This window comes from Ammodytes marinus, assembly GCF_949987685.1.
Source record: "Ammodytes marinus genome assembly, chromosome: 6".
Taxonomy (NCBI): domain Eukaryota; kingdom Metazoa; phylum Chordata; class Actinopteri; order Uranoscopiformes; family Ammodytidae; genus Ammodytes; species Ammodytes marinus.
The window spans coordinates 10915006-10932044 of NC_137235.1; the positions used below are offsets into that span (position 1 = coordinate 10915006).

The 17039-nt window shown below is 40.8% G+C and overlaps 1 long non-coding RNA gene across 1 annotated transcript; it reads right to left on the reverse strand.

Annotated features, from left to right (window-relative positions):
• Nucleotides 1–3511: 3511 nt before the first annotated feature.
• Nucleotides 3512–5385, reverse strand: LOC307251874. The gene is made up of 5 exons (XR_013844911.1): nucleotides 4707–5385; nucleotides 4459–4573; nucleotides 4270–4341; nucleotides 3977–4162; nucleotides 3512–3864 (listed from the first exon to the last, which is right to left on the reverse strand). It is a non-coding gene; the product is annotated as an uncharacterized lncRNA (long non-coding RNA).
• Nucleotides 5386–17039: the final 11654 nt, after the last annotated feature.

Below are 17039 nucleotides of genomic sequence, written 5' to 3' on the forward strand. Positions count from 1 at the left end.
CACAATGATATAAGTAGAAAATGTTATTCCACAAACTGGATTCAATCCTGTGATTTTCTAATTACAAGACCAAGGCTTTAACCACTATACCACAAATCCTGTGCTAAAAACAGAGACCAGAGGGGTATACTACGAAGCGAGATTAAGGGCTGAGCGAGGTCAGTTGAGTCTAAAGCGGTCTAAAGCCAGAGTTTTCAGTATCACGAAAGGTGGCTCTCTTTTTACCTGGCTAGATCACCATGGTAACAGAGGCTGCACGGCTAACCTGCTCAGAGCAGTTTTTGTTTCAGAGTTTGAGCTCAAATTCGGCTCTTAGAGCGCTGCCCTTTAAGGAAACTACACATTTTGAAATCCCGCGGACCAGACTATATTGTCTGAGCGATATATTCTCACTGAGGAAACTTGTTAAATAAGTAAACTTATTGATCAATAAGTTAATTAACGAAACGAAGCCGTGACATAAGGCTTACAGCAGAGTGAACTGTAACATCGCGCTGGGGCTTTTTGCCACATGCATACAGTTATTGATGCAGAAAATGTTAAATAGCCTAGACCTACGCCTACTGTATGCAGCGCTACTCTATGCTCTCCTCAAATGGTTTTACCTGGCGATCTACACACACTGGCTCTTAATGAAGCGTTCTATAAAATCACAGTTTGCAACATTATTTCACTGTGGGCTTCTTTCTTTTCATCAGTAGCGATTACAGTTGGGACGTGACAGGTGACAGCTGTCACAGTTCGGACATCGCTGCAGACTCGCAGGTTAAGCTTCTCACAGTAGATTCATATTTGTCCGAAAAATCCAGACTACAGGTTTTTTAATGTAGGCCTATTGGTATTTGTAAGATTCAAATAAAAGGCTAATAGTCTAAATCAAAATTGTATTCATTATGATGTGGCCCAAACCTAAAGTGATTTTCCATAGGCTATTCATTTGAGGACAGTGTCAGACTTAAATTACATTCTTAAGTGTGGGACTATAGGCGTAGTGCTATACATATAGCAAAGTAGCCTATATATATATTAGGCTAAATGGTATAGTGTTTAAATCCGAGTTCAACGTTTCATTGTTTTATAATGTCACGTTACGCACTGCGAGAACGATCGGCAAGATAAATAAATAATTTCCATGCTGGCAGCATTCCACTCTCCTTAGCCTATTTGCAGTAAGAGTTTTTTTCGGCTCTCTGATTTCTGCTGTAATAATTCAGACTGACAAACTTCCTCTTGAATGAAGTTGGCGACACTCGTTTGTTTTACTCAGCTGCTCACAATCAGTCCGTTTGTGTAAAGTTAGCGGCACAAGATCAGTCCATTTTGTGCGGATGCAGAGTCAAATGACGGGTCAAACGCCCCTTTCATGGGGACGCGCTCAGAGCCTGAAGCCGAAACCCTCGTTCAACATAAGAGGTTGATAACTTCCTTCGTGATACCGGTTAGCTCTGAGCGAGGGTGTGTGTTATGTTGAACCAGATCAAAAAAAGAGAGCCGGGCTCTGTTGAGTTTGTTTCGTAGTATACCCCTCAGGGGCCGTATTGACAAAACATTTTAAGGCTAAGAGTAGGTCCTAACGTGCTGATTTAGGAGTAACTCTCAAAAATAAGGGGCGTTTCACTCCTAATTTTAGGACTCCTAACTTTATAAGATAAGTTTAATTCACAAAGCATTTTAGCGCTAAAACTAGCTCCTAAATCTATGAAAAGCTAGGAGTCCTCGAGAGGACTCCTAAGTCACTAAGAGTAATTCACAGACAACCATTTGATGGCATTTTGGAGAGATTTAATGCTAGTGAGCTTTACAAAAGGTACCTTTAATAACCGTGAGGGTTTAATGATCTTAGTAAAGTTAAATTTAGAAAGTATAGACACATTTATATTTATTATATTAATATAAAAACATATTTATTAAGTTCCTTTTCCTGCAGTTGCTTTGGGCTTACGATGCACTTAAAGTTACTGTTGGTGTCACGTTTGGGTTTAATTTCCTACTATGTAGAGGCCTATATGTGGCGCATGCAGCATCTCCTCCGTTCCACAGGTCTGCTACTGTATAGTTGTGCGTCTCGCCTTTTTCCTTCCGCATGCACTTTACGATTTCGCCGGCTGTTGTTTCTAAATTGTGAATTTCCTGGTTTGTCGCTGTCTGACTATTGCTGCATAGTACCCCATTGAGAGAAATACAGTGAGAGTGCGTGGCGTGCAGCTGTTCAATGAGGATATTTTTTCCGATACAAATCATTGTAAAATTTAAAATGAATAGACCTATGTGGCGCTTTTGTAGGTTAATAGTGAATGTATGTGTGGGAAACCCTGCAGTATCTGGGTTTCATGTTAAATCAGTGTCACTTGTCATTAATTGTATATAAAAACTCTTTACTTTAATACAGCGACACAATATGGATATCTCCCACAGTGTTTCTATCATAAATTCACTCTTAGCTCTCATTCCCTCTCAGCCAATCACTGTGGGCATAGAAGGTATGAACATGACATCATCCATAGCAACAGGGTCAACACCGCCCTCTAGTCTTAGCTTATGAGTCCCTCCCATTCCTTAGTAAAAGTTGGTCTTATCAGCTTTGTGAATAGGTTTTAAGAAATTACTCCTTACTAAGAACTTTTAGTGCTCCTTAGGAGTACTCTTAGGGCTAAGATAAAATGTTTTGTGAATACGGCCCCAGGTCTAATTTATAAAGAGACCTATATATTCCTATGGTGCTATATATTCCAAACTGCTACTTCTATCTCGCAAACCGTGAGTCTGAAAGACTTGCCCTCGTCAGACGGAAACGGGAAGAAACATAGTGAGACACTAGTTTGTTCAGTGTTTATTTCTCACCATAAAATAAAATTTCACTACATTATTATTTTAAACCGCAATATTTAAATTTGATAACTAAAATAACCTTGTATTTTTTCAGACCTTTTTTGCTAGCACTTTACCTTCATGTCCCAGTTATTTTATGATAAACCTGTACACAGAACATTTCAGAAAGGATATTGATGATAATCTTATTGACCTCTTAAGATAGAGTGGTGTAATCAAATCAACAGGTGTAAAACATGTTCGTTCCAATATATGTTACATTGTAGGCTACCCTCTATGCATATACGTATGCATACAAAAAACTGTTTCAGACACCTGTGTCAGAAGATTACATATCTTCTGTTCCTCAGTTCATGCTCAGCTGCTGATTATCTAATGGATACGTCAACAAGACTGAAAATATTGAAATAATAAGCCCATTGTTAACATTCATTCTACAAGTGACCCACACAAAGTGTGAGAAACCTCCATCTGCTTGATATCACACTTAATTATGCTTAAATTATGGATGAATATAAAATTAAGATAGGAGAATTTGAAAATGGTTCAATTAATATGAAATGCATTGAGACGTTGAATAATGCCCACCTTCAAAGTAAATCAGATAAAGTCTGTTGGAATATTTCTGTTAATTCACCATTTATTAAAATGTTATTGTTACATGAAAAATGTTAACCCCATAGAAAAAGGAAAATATAAAAGTCTGCCGATATAATATTTACAGCCTTACACCCTCAAAGCATGTCAGGAAAAACTTCTTAAAAACCTTTATCAGGAAAAAAAAAATAAAAATTGAAGAAACCTTTAGGTAGGCCAAGTCTTTGAAAGATCCCCTACCAGGATGACTGCGTGTGACAGACTAGTTAATGTTTGAATCTGTGCACAGTGTAGCTAATGTGGATGACACAATGTGTATCTTTGTACGGTGGTTAGCGGAAAGGAAACTGTCTCTTCTTCAAGTCATTCTTCCAGTGGCCAGATGATGAAGGGCAGCGACTGTTTCTGTTGAGCAGATAAGACTCCCAAAGGAAATTGCTGTAGAGAAGATCAACAACAGAAAAATGTTTTACAATAAGACCAAATAACCAAATATGCATTTAATCACTTACATAAGAAGCAAGGTCAAATCTTATAAGTATCTTCTTACATGCTCAGTAAAGAGTTGTGGAGCCGCACTGCCTGCCCCTTATCTGCTTTTCCTCAGTCCATATGATTCTCTCCTATGGGATGGTTGGTCATGTGGCCATCTGGATGGACAGCTAACAGGAAGCATCTTTTTTTGTTGAGTTGAGGACTCCAGGATACTGCTGCAGAAGACTCTCAGAGTAGTTTGCTGTAAAGATGAGGGGTAAATGTTATAATAAAAGATTAATGAAATCACTTGTAGAACACACAAGTTCAAATGTTTGCGTAAAAAAGCATTAAATATAATCTACTTACGTTTTTGAAGCAGAGAGTTGAAGTGTCTTTTACTGCCTTGAGTTGACCTCTCCATGGTGCTGACGACTCAGCCTGGCACAGATCAAGTGAGAAAAAATCAGAAGCAATTGATCATTTCATGTTTTTCACATTGTGAGTGTCACTGATGGTTTGAGGTACAGGTACATTAGATAAAGAAAGTTTACTTACAAAATGCTTTGTTCCAGGTCAAGATGACCACTCGGGTTGATTGCCACTAGATTTTCCTGTTGCCCCAGTCTCACCATGTTTCCTCGATGCAGATCCATCACAACCGCCTCTCAGCCTGAAACTAAACCCAAATGTGCATTCTATGTTACTTACAATGAATACTGCGGACAGTGACAACAACCAAATCAGCATAGACATGCAGAGGATTTTAATACAACACTAATATAAAAAAATATGTAGTCACATACATGGCACTGTTCCAGAGAACTATGAAGGGCTTTGCAGACATCTGTGGTTGGTCTCTCTGCCTTGAGTAGATGTCTGTCAGGTCTGCTGTGAAGCCCAATGTTGGTGTTTCTAGAACTCTGGTGTAACTTCTGAGCTGAGGGGCCTCCCGAGTGACAACTGTGGGGCACTTATGTTGACAAATATACAGACAAAAAAGAAATGTATTAAATAGCAGGAATGTAGAGTGCAGCAGGAGCAATAATGAATCATTACAACTTCCTGCAATTACTGATAATGATCAAAGTTATGCCTTAGTTACCAGCACTTACTTGTAGTTTCCTGTCCACTTCTCAGGACTGCCATTATATTTTATATGTATAAATATATATGTATATATATATATATATATATATATTGGGAGAATAGTTTATTCACAATTTAAAAGGGTCGACCATTTTTCAATACGTAGTAGTTGGATTATTTAAACTTTGCCACCCACAATAAAATTGAATATTTAGTCATCGGTTGCAAATGACGCTGGTTGGATATTGGTTGAATGAAGTTTAGGGGAAGAAGTATGAGTGAGAAGAAACGATTTTAAATGTTGCATCATTTTTAATGAAATGTTGACGAATTTTGAAGTTAGGATTTATTTTGAAAATGTTGAATAAAAGCAGACATGTGGTGAAGTTGTTGAAGATCTTAAAGTTTGAATGAAGTTTCTAGAATGAAGCATGTTGATATTTATCTTGAGTGAGATTGTCCCTCCATCCCACCCTCCCTCCCAGCCTGTAAAAGGCTGGAACAGCCGAAGCAAATTTTACAGCTTGGCTGACAAGGACAATCCCACCCACAAATTTATTTGAGTATTTTTCTGGATTAAGTTTTGTTCAAGTAATATGTTATGTTAAGTAATAAGTCGATTTACAATCATCAATGCATTACACAATACTTAGTTTTGTTAAACTTAGCAATGGTTACCCAGGTTATATACTCTCAATTTACATTTCCAATATTTCTGAGGTAATCGTACAGTACACAGGATTGTGGTAACTGTAGTAAGTTTGGAGCAAGCCAGAATGCAGACAGCACTGTGGTCGAGAGATGTAAATGTGGTCCAAGAGTGTATTTTTGTCGGTGGTAGCGGCTGTGATAAGTTGCTCGTAACCTTTTGACTGAAACAGTTCAAGGATCGGCTTGCTTTCTCTGGACAACAGATTTTCATTAAAATCTCCGCAGACTATGATTGGATGATGATCCATAATTTCTAGCGAATCCAAGAGGCTTTGCAAGTTGGAAAGGAATGAGCGTATGCTGTAGCTTGGAGGCTTGTAAACAGCAGCGATCAGCGCATTGAATGGGGCTTCAAGCTTGACAACTGTAAACTCAATGTCAGTAGCATTGTGTACGTACTGCTTTTCACGGACTTGTATATGGTCTTTTACATAGATAGCGACTCCGCCACCATTTTTGCGAACCATGTCAGGAAAGTTTGTGTATGAGACATTTCGGTTGCGATTGAACATCTTGTACCCTTCTAAATGGAGACTTTGAGCGACAAATGATCCTTGTAAGTGAGTTTCTGTTAGACAGAGGACATCTGCAAGGTTAAGTTCATGGTGACTTTTGATATCAGCGATGTGAGACGGAAGTCCTTCTGTGTTGTGGTGGATGACGGTGAGAATATCTGGCCTGTTTAATGTCGCTGTGACATTCAGTAGAGGCATTAAATGTTCAAATGAAGCTTCTGCCATGGCTGCAAGACCTATTTTGACTTGTGGATTAGCATATATTTTTGTCTCATCAAAATCTAGAATATGAAGTCCACTGAGGGAAGTAACTCTGCTGAGAGCAACATAGGCCATGCCTGGCTCAAAGATGCTTTTTAGTGAGACTGCGGCGGAGGACCTTGTCATGCCTTGAACCTTGTGTATTGTACAAGCAAACGCAAGTTTTAAAGGAAACTGCCTGCGGACCACTCCCTTTTGCTTCAGTTTTTCTTCATCTCTATCAATGTACACAATATTATCAGCTGCACTGATATTGCTGGGATTTCTTGCCACATCTAGTTCTAGTCCAAGTTTGTTGACGTGTGAAGCACTACCGCCATCACTGGTCACTATTTTCGCAATACATGCAAATGTTCCATTGCAGAGACCAGACTGCACGTTGATATTTCTTGTAAGCATGACACGAGCGCCTACAGCAACTTTAATTGAGTCAGGTAACTCTTTATTGTCCCCTTTAAAAGGTGTAGCTTCTCTCGCCATTCTACCAGTTCTGGGATCTTTTCGATAGTCGTCTGCATCTATCTTTATGATGTCAGAGTGAAACCGCTCTAGTGATGTCGAATTATGTGCATCAACCTGTTTATTTGTAGCGAAGACGTGGAGTATGTCTTTTGGACAGTGTGCCGGATCAGCGACAGCCTGTGAAAGCAAAGCTTTGTCTTGGTTGGATAATGCCTCTTCCTTCTCTTTAACGCGGATGCGGTTCAGCATCTCAGCAAATGGGACGTCGTCTTTCTGACGCATAATCTCAGTCAACGTGATAATCTGAAATTGGTCGCGCCAGAGGTCGATCTGAGTTGGATCATAGACGCACAACGGTTTAGACTGTCGAACAGGAGGGAGCTGATTGAAATCACCCACGGCGAGGACACACATCCCACCAAAAGGTCTGTGATTTCCTTTGATTTGTTTCAATCTGGCATCGACATAGGCAAAGAGAGACTTTGAAACCATACTGATTTCATCAATTATGAGTATCTCTGCATTTGAAAGCTCTGCCCTGACTTCATCTAGTTTATTACCAAGACCATTGAACGGAGGCTTTAAACTTCTCGGCAGCTTTAGGAGACAATGCAATGTTGTGCCTGAAATGTTGAAAGCGGCGGTGCCAGTAAACGCGGTTAACAGGACGGTGGGTTTTGACATGTCCGATTCCTCTGCATTACGAGGAAGCCTAGACAATATTTTGGATGCTTCTGCGTGGATGCATTTGATAAGATGAGACTTGCCTGCTCCAGCACCACCGTTAATGAAATAGAAGAACGGTTCCACATTTAAACCACAGACGCGTTTTATGCTCCACTCTCTGATGGCGTAGAAAACGGACGCTTGCTTTTGGTTTAAATTTTGATACATTTGCCGCAACATTGCGGGATCTATCTCAGGGGCTTCTCTCATGATGGCAACTTCTGGTCTGTTTTCTGACCTCAGATTATAGTCTGGCACGTTCTCTTGCACGTTATCCTCATCAGCTGGTCTTGCTTCAAGTTCCTCAATGCATTCTAACCTTTGTAGTTCACATTCGGGAGCCAGATTACACCATTCGTTTATTATAACACCATTCTGTTCAAACTCTGCGATGGCACTATCAATGTCTTCCCTGTGTTTTTCATATTTTTCTCGGTTTCGTTTCACGACACAAGACACCATCTCAGGGCGCTCTGTACCTCGTATCCAAATGCCAGCACGTTCGTGGAAGGACTGGTTGGTGGGGTAGTGTCTGGATTTTAGCTCCGTCTGTGCGCGATACGGGACGTAAAGCTTTAGTAATGTGCCGTGAAATTCCTCAGGATTCTTCTCCTGTGAGAAACAACGATATTTAATAACAGCGGGTTTACCGTTTGTTCTTCTCTGAACAAATCCCATCTCATTCAGTAGGGGCAGTACGTTGGGACCTTTTGCCTGTTTGCCATAGACAATTCTACAAGTGGAAGCAAAATCGGCCAAGCACATTGCCTCAAAGTCTGGAGTTTCTGGTCTGCATTGGTACTTGTCAGGTAATCCGTTCATCCACAAATTAACAGAGTCTGGCGTTCTGTTCTCTAGGAAGGACATGGGGTAACTCATTTTTAGCGCGTTGTCATCAGTCTGTACAAATATGACCTGGCGTGAACACTGTTTCATGCGTAGACCACATGCACGGGCCACACACTCTTGAGCACTGACCTCTCTTTTCTTAGAGTACGCCTGCATTACCAGTTTCATCTCATCGCTCTCATTTACATTTTCATGACTTGAATTTTGAATCATTGATTTGAGGTATTCACTTAAACCGTGTTCAGCTTTGCTGATGTAGCTGCAGATGTACATGATACACGAGTAAGGGTTGAGAATGAACTGTATATCTAAATTAGCATCCCAGGCTTCAAGGAGGGCAGGATTGTATCCATTTACCCACGAGTCTTTTGGATCACGCTTTAGAACCACCTCACTTGCTTTGGCTTTAATGCACAGGCATTCTATGTATTCCTCAACCGTGAGGTCACATGACGCCAACATCTGCTCTAAAGTCAGAGATGCGCTCTCAGCTACATCGTTTAACCGGTTTAGTGCGTTGAGCTTTCTTATGGCCACCAACTCTCTCTCATCTTCATCTTCCGATACTTTAGATCTTATTATCATGGTTTCTGGGGCTGGGATTTTAGGAAATCCAAAACGGCAGTTGGCATTGGAATATTTAACACATGTCTTTGAATGTGTTTTGCTGTGCATCTGAACTTCTGTAACTTTTTTGTGCAGTTCAGGTTGTACGTTTGGATCAGGCAACTGAGCTGTGATGTACTTGGAAACGAAGTCACAAACCGTCTGATCCGAGTCTTCCTCAAACACAGGAGCTCCTTCTACCCATACGAGACAGTGTATGTGTGGGCTTCCACGGTGCTGAAATTCCAATCTCAAAAACCAGTCCACCACTTTACCGATGGGTTGAGCGGGTGACAGTATCAAATCTCTGAACAGAGCCTCAACACGTTTGTCAAAAAGTCGCATAGAGGTCACCGGGTTTGATCTTAAGATGGACGCTTTCGCCTGCCAATCGAGTGCATCAAAATTCACTTGTTCGCCTTGTTGAGCTTTAATGGCTGTAATAACCTCTTTCCAGCGCATTTCAGCAGCAGAAAATGTAAGAAAGAATGTTGGCGTCCCCATCTGACGAATCATCGAGAATAAATCTTTGGTCGTCTTCTCCCAAAACGCGGGGGAGCCTCTGAGTGGTGTCATGAATCGGATTGCATCTTTGTTACGCACAAGTTTTTCAACCTCATGCTTGTTCTGCAACATTGCATTGGTTATTTTGCGACCATCTCGTGTAAAAGGTTTTGCTTTACGCAGCTGTATTGACATGCTGGAAGTGGCCTGATGTATTTCGCTTACAAACTGAGCGAAAAAGAGATAGTTTGTATCCCTAGCAAAACGGTCGTCTGCACAGCAAAGTCTAGTTTTGAAATAACTGCAGGGTGTTATTGTTTTGCGACGGTCTTCGTCTAGAGTGTTTTTACCAGTGGGAAACTGAACGGGAAAAGCCATTGCCTCTAGGTTAGGAGTTTTGAAAAAGCTTACTGGTTTGTTTCCCTCAGCGGGTGCAACCGAGTAGATTCCCTCACTAAAACTTAATATTTCATCTGTCAAATCAGTTGGTTGTAGACATGACTCGAGAGCAACGGCGCCATTAGGTTCATCACTCTCCTGTTCAATATTTTCAGACTGCTGCTGTGGTTGCTGACCATCAGACAACTGACTATTTGTATCCTGTTCATCGTTCTCAGAATCCATTTCTGCCTCAAAGAGTGCATCGTTCTCAAAGCTGTCAATTTCCATCATATCTTCAACATTATAGTCCGTATCATCCATGTTTTCCTCATCCGAGTCATTTGCTTCCTCATCAATTAATGGGTCACAAAGCTCTTCCTCATCTCGGATTGTTATGTCAGTGTACTGCGGATGGACCTCTTTTAGTTTGCACAAAGCCCTCACTAGTTTAGTCCATGTTACCGTTTGAAACAACTGATGGCCGGTATAGCACAATTTCCTCTTAAGCTTTACTCTCATCACCTGAGATTCACTTCTTAGTCTTGGTAAGGCATTTACCGTTTCTTGAATTTCTGATGGGACGCAGACCAGATTTCCACAAATCTGGCGTTGGCCACCCTTGGGAAGTGGGATAATTTTGGCAAATGCTATGCATTTGGAAATGAGATGCCTCTCCAAAATGTTCAAATCACAAAGTTCAGGGGGAATATCTGCTAGCTCTAGATTGTTAGCTATGGCAAGTGGTGGCATACTTCCAGTTTTAAGGTGCTCATGGCAAGTGTGACAGATCCACTCTTTTTTTCTTTCAGCTGGTACTGTGCATTTTTGAGCATTTTGACACTCATCAGTACAGACATGAACAAACTTCCCTGTCAGGCAGGTTTGAGCAACAAGTGGATTTGTATTGTACTTTGATCTATTGCAACATTTCACTTGATTTGGAAACAAAGATCGATGGCAGCACGTGCAGCCATGTATTGGGGCCTTTTTGATATTGGATCGAAAAACTTCTATGGCATCTCGCATCTGCATGTCTTCCATCGCATCTCTAATGAGACTGTCATCCATAGAATCTCTAATAGGACTGTCATCCCTTTGGTTTTGCCTTCTTTGCATGCGTCTGTATTTTTGTCTTACATTCATCGCACAATTCATGCGATGAGTGATTCCCAATGCACGATTGTTTTTGTATTTGTTTTTCATTTGTTGTCTCATTATTTGTTTCTGTTTAGATTGGAATGCTGGGTCGTTTGCATAACGATTAGTGATGTAAGACTTTTTTGTTTGTCTAACACCAGCATTTAAGTTATAGCAGGTGCGTATGTATGACCTGTGCTTCTGCTTAAAGCTTTCACTTTGTCTGTAGCGGTCGGTTATATACGTCCTCTGCTTCTGCTTAAAGCTTTCACTTTGTCTGTAACGATTCGTTATATAAAGCTTCTGCCTCTGCCGAAAGTTGGGGTCTTCTTGATAGCGAGAAGCTATGATAGACATTTTGCGTTTTCGGTAACAGTTGTGATCATTGGAGTTGTTCCGTTTCCCTTTAGCATACATTTCTCTCTCTTTTCTTTTTTGTTTTGTTTGGCGAGATTCAACATTTATGACATTTGTTGCTTTTGCCTTCTCCAAAGCCATAGCTCTTCTTTTATACTTTCTCCTTGCTTGTTTGGGAACTTTAGATAGATTTGGTATAGCTCTGTGGTTATTTTCTGGATTACCTACTGTATAACATTCTGTTCCTGCAATGCTATGCACATCTATTAATTCATTTGAATCTGATGTAATGTCTGCACAGGGGGTATAGGCTGTGTCTGAGCATGATGGCAACAACATCTCAGTTTCAGGCTGTGTTACACTGGAAATAGTGTGAACGTTCTGCTCCCTCATGTGTGAAACTTCTGCATTTGCATCGACATGAGCCACATTTTCTTCTACAGAGATTTCCTCTACACTTTGAACAACCACATCTGATTGCATGTCAGCACAGAGTGTAGACTCTGTAACTGAGCTTGACGGCAAAGACATTTCAATGTCAGGCTGTGTAACACTGACCGTAGTGTTATCGATATGCCCCCTCGTGTGTAAAACAGCAGTGTCTGCATTAGAGTTTACGTGAACAACATTTTCATTCACAGAGGCTTCATCTACACTCTGAAAAAGCACAGGGATTAGTTCATAAGGAGCCTCTGGGCTGGTGCCTAACAAGGTAAAGATTGTGCAAAGTTTGGTTTGCAGATCTCTTAAATGGTTGAAAGTGAACATGACAGCTGTGCCAGTACTGTCTGGGCCAGTGGGAAGGCCATCAGGTCGTCTCGTGTGTGGGTCAAAAAATCCATACCTTGCTTGCTGGTCTCGGAAAACAGCAATGAAGACATGGCTCATCACCAACAGAGCGAAGTTCACTCCAGATGTCAAGCACTGAAGTCCGTCTGAAAGGTTTAAGAAGTTGCCTTCTGCAGGAGTAGATGTAAACATTCCATACATTGAGTTACATTTTGTCATTATGTGATGCAGTCTGTAGCCACGTACAACCTCAGGAATTTCATCTCTATTCAAATGTCCATGAACTATCCTTCCATCTTTTATCAACTGTTCCACTGTATCCACATACATTGAATAGCCACGATCTAAAACAAGATCAAGGTCTGCGCTTTTAAGGTGACTTAACTCGTGCAGGAAAGCTAAAAATGTTGCAGAGTTACAGGAGCACTGACTGTTGTTGGCATCATGATATGTATAATGGTTCTGGCTGTGGGATGCTAACACACATGTCACATTAGCATTAGAAGGCTCAGAAACATTTACCTCTCTGTTGCTGTAAGGATCAGAATGTTCCACAGGTTCAGATTGTTTTGAGGATAAAAACTCACTTAACTTCAGCCAGCGTACTTTTGAAGCTTGAGATTTCTTTCCTTTTTTTGGCATGGTCTCTGATTTCTCAAAGGTTCAAAGTTCTCAAAAGGTTTGCTTATCAAAGGTTTTTTCTGAAAACGTTTGAGAAAGGTTTTTTCTCAAAAGGTTTGAGAAAGGTTTTTTCTCAAAAGGTTTGAGAAAGGTTTGCGTCAAAAAGTTTTGCTTCAAAAAAGGTTTGCGTCAAAAAGATTTGCTTCAAAAAAGGTTTGCGTCAAAAAGATTTGCTTCAAAGGTTTTTTTCTGCAAACTGACTAGTCTCAGACTCAGTCAGAGGTGAATAAAAGAAGAGAGAAATCTGGATTTTGATACAAGGGTAGAGAGAGCAAGCAAGCTTTGGGGAGGTAGATCTGAATGTCCCCGGGAATACTGACTAGTACTTCTCAGTCAGAGCGTGACACAGGGAGAGAGAAGACAGATTTAGCAGAGAGTACAGACAGAGCAGAAAGCGACCGCTTGCCCAGACTGTGAATCTGCAACAAGAAGCGGTCAAAGGGGTTGGGGGTTGGGATGGTAGAGTCAGGGTACAAGACCAGGCGTCTGGAAAACAGAGAGTGGAAAACAATTATTCATTTGAAATACATTCTTCCTAGCAATTGCAGAAATAGTTGCCTAATTGCATGTAGGGCTGGCCATAATAGATCAAATATTCTATATTGGTTTTTTTTACACTACAATACAATTTGTCAGCAAATTATCTTTATTTCATTGAGCAGTAACAGTCTTTTCCCTACGTTAAGGAGCGGTGCTGCGCCACTGTTAAACAGCATTTAGTTAATGAATAGAGCGGGTGGGTGCCACCACGTAAACTGCTGAACAACAGGTGTTGGACTGAATACCTAGTAGGTCTATATGGCTGCCTATCATCCACGTTGCGCTCTGTTTCTCTGTGTGACAGCAGGGAGCGTATGTGAGAGACACACACATATCTGCAGACACACAGCCCGCTGCCAGCGACTTAACTCATGACACTCTTATCAAAAAAGCTGTTTCATGAAGTACAAGTACAAATCAAGTGTGAATTGGTCCTGCTTTTCACTGTAGTGGGATGTCTTGGTAACTTCCTACTATCAGCGCTGTCATCCACTACTGCCAGCTCTTCTAGCAGTAGTGGACAGGTGGTGGGACACTGAAGCAGTGATGCAGACATCATGCTTTGTTTGTGTATTATCTATCTCCACTCCGTTCAATGCTTCTGCATTTGATTTAAACAGTTACGCAACATAGCGAGTAACGCAAAATAAAACAAAAAACATATGAAGTGGCGCATTAATAATGAAACTTTTATAATGCAGTCCGAATTTTGTCCATGGAGCAGCTTAGGTAAATAATAGCCTGGGGGCAAAACACCCTTTTTTCGGAAAAGAGACATGGATTGTTGTATAAGGTTGTTCTCTAGAAATAATATATAGGACCTTCAAGGATCACAATCTGGGTAAATGGACTTGACTTACATAGCGCCTTCTAGCCGATTTTCTCAGCCCCAAAGCGCTTTACATATCTTACCACATTCATACACCGAGTGGTGGACAACCTGGTGAGCTACCTACTGGAAAGCTTCAGGGGCAACATTTGTATCTTATAGATTCCATCATGAAACGTTGCCAGTCGATTACTGACAGAACAATTATATGTTGTAGTTTTTTCAGAAAGGTTTGCATAAATATGAACATTTGCAATATCTAACTAATTATGTGTATATTTGCATCTACATTTGCATTACCTGGTTGTCCACCCAGGTTGTGATCCTTGAATGTCCTAGATATACTTTCTGGTGAAAACTTTTACAACATTCCATGTCTACAAACCTACTTTGCCCCTGGGTATAATGCAAATTAGGGGTGCAAACTATTCACTTACGATACGTGTTTTTTGTATATCAATGTGTAAATGTTGGTGATTATACAGACGGGACTGAATACAAGTAAAATTATCCAGTCAATGATGTACTATGTTGTCAATAACAGCACACATTCTCCTTTACTCACCAATTAAGCACAAATTCTTTTCCTTGTTCTTTTCTAAAAGGAGATAAAAAAATATGTTAGACATGTCTTAACTCATCATTCTGTGAGTATGTGTGTACAGCTAGCAACATGACACACACACACTATAACTATCTGCTAGCCAAAGTTATTTTAAAAATACCCTGTATATAGTAGGGGTGTAACGGTACACTAAAGTCACGGTTCGGTACGTACCTCGGTTTTGAAGTCACGGTACGGTACAGTACGGTACGGTTCATAGTAAACGGAGAATGAACAGCTTTAGCTGTCAGTAACTAGCTGACAGTAACATATATTTATTTTGAATTGTTTTAGTTTTACAGTCTCTAGTGTTTTCTCTCTGATGATGGCGTTTCCTCAGCGCAGTTTCCTTCCTGTTTTTAATTAATTTCTTATTTTGGGGTATGGATGGGTGGGAGGGGGAATGTTTTTGCATGTATGCATATCTCTGGGTGTGGGGTGTGGGGGGGGGAGTTGTATTAAGCACTTTGTTACATTTGATTCTATGAAAAGTGCTCTATAAATAAAGTTTGATTGATTGATATAAATAAAATGCATAACAAATATAAAAATACTGCTGCAATTCTCCAATAAATAAAATACTTATTAAATACTAGTGAATGTGCAGCATAAACTAAAATTGCAATGAAAAAATATAGTGTTAATGCTCAGCAGGCTCTGTGAGCTGGTGTAAACAAAGGGTATGTCATCTTTAAGGGTCTTTTTGAAAAAAATAAAATATTGCTGCAGCTCTCTTAAACTCTAAAGTGCTCTTATAAATATAAAAATTATCAAATAAAAGTGCTACTGCAGCATTAATTAAATGACAGCTTGTTTATTCAGTATAAAAAAGAAAATAATGTCTGGGTTTTGCCCAGCTCGTCTTTCTTCACAGTAATGGTGAGAGTAGCCAAACACCTGATGGTGCCTTTTCAAATGCGTACATGTTCGACGTGTTGCCTCCTACATAAGCGATCGCGGTGAAACAATAACCTGTGTGCCGACATTGTTCCACACGTCTATCACTGTTTTCATGATTCACCTGGAATCCGAAATTATCCCTCTAACGGGATTTGAATGAAAGGGGGACGCCTGCGCGCTCCGGTTTCCTGTTGTCTTTCGCCATGCAGTTCGCTCTCTGTTCGAAAGCACTGTATAACATTTTGATTTGGACTACTCATAGACTGTAAAAGAGGGGGGGAACGCTGCTACTACAACTGCTAATAGTGATGCAAACGGAACACTAGAGCGGAGAGGTGTGTATCTCCTGCTCTGACCGCAGCTGGGAGGGACTGCTGCGTGAGGACTCGGCCGCCTGTCAGTGCTGTGGGAACGGGGGAGTGGCCGTTGAGCACCCGCTGGCCGCTGCTCGTTTAGAAGTGTTAAGAGCGATACATGCTTTAGCGACAGCACAGGGTCTCCAAAAGTCACCAATAACACCAGAAAAAGTAGCTAGATTGGTCGCTGGTGGCTTTTAAAAAAAAAGAGTCGCCAGAGCGGTCTGAAAAGTCGCTGAATATAGCGGCTAAGTTGCTAACACTGCCTGACCCTCATGCTCACCATGGAGATAATAGACTCAATCGCTGCTGGCTGCTACTGCGCACGTGCGAGCCGAGCCGCAGGCTAAATGGTCCGGGGGGAACTCCGACGACAAGTTTTAAGTTCCACACCGCAAAACAAGCCTGTACATTCGCCATATAATAACGTTATGTACGCCACGAACGGACCGCGGTCCACCTCTGTAACACCAAATACGTGCCTGTACCGTCACGGTACGGTACAAATACGTGTACCGTTACACCCCTAGTATATAGGCCTGTAAACAAACCAATTACTGAAATTATTGTATTGGTATCCAAAACAGTGTTGTGCAACTCCAGTCAGGCATCCTGGGTCATTTTACAGACAGACAGACAGACACACACACAAGGAGCTTAGGTTATAATGCAGATTAGGTGTGCAAACTATTCACTAATCAGAAGTTTATTTTGGATATCAATGTTTTTTTTTATACAGAAGGGACAGAATAAAAGTAAAATTATCCAGTCAATTATGTAGGCTGCTCTGTTGTCAATACCAGCACACACACACGCGCACACACACACACACACACACACAC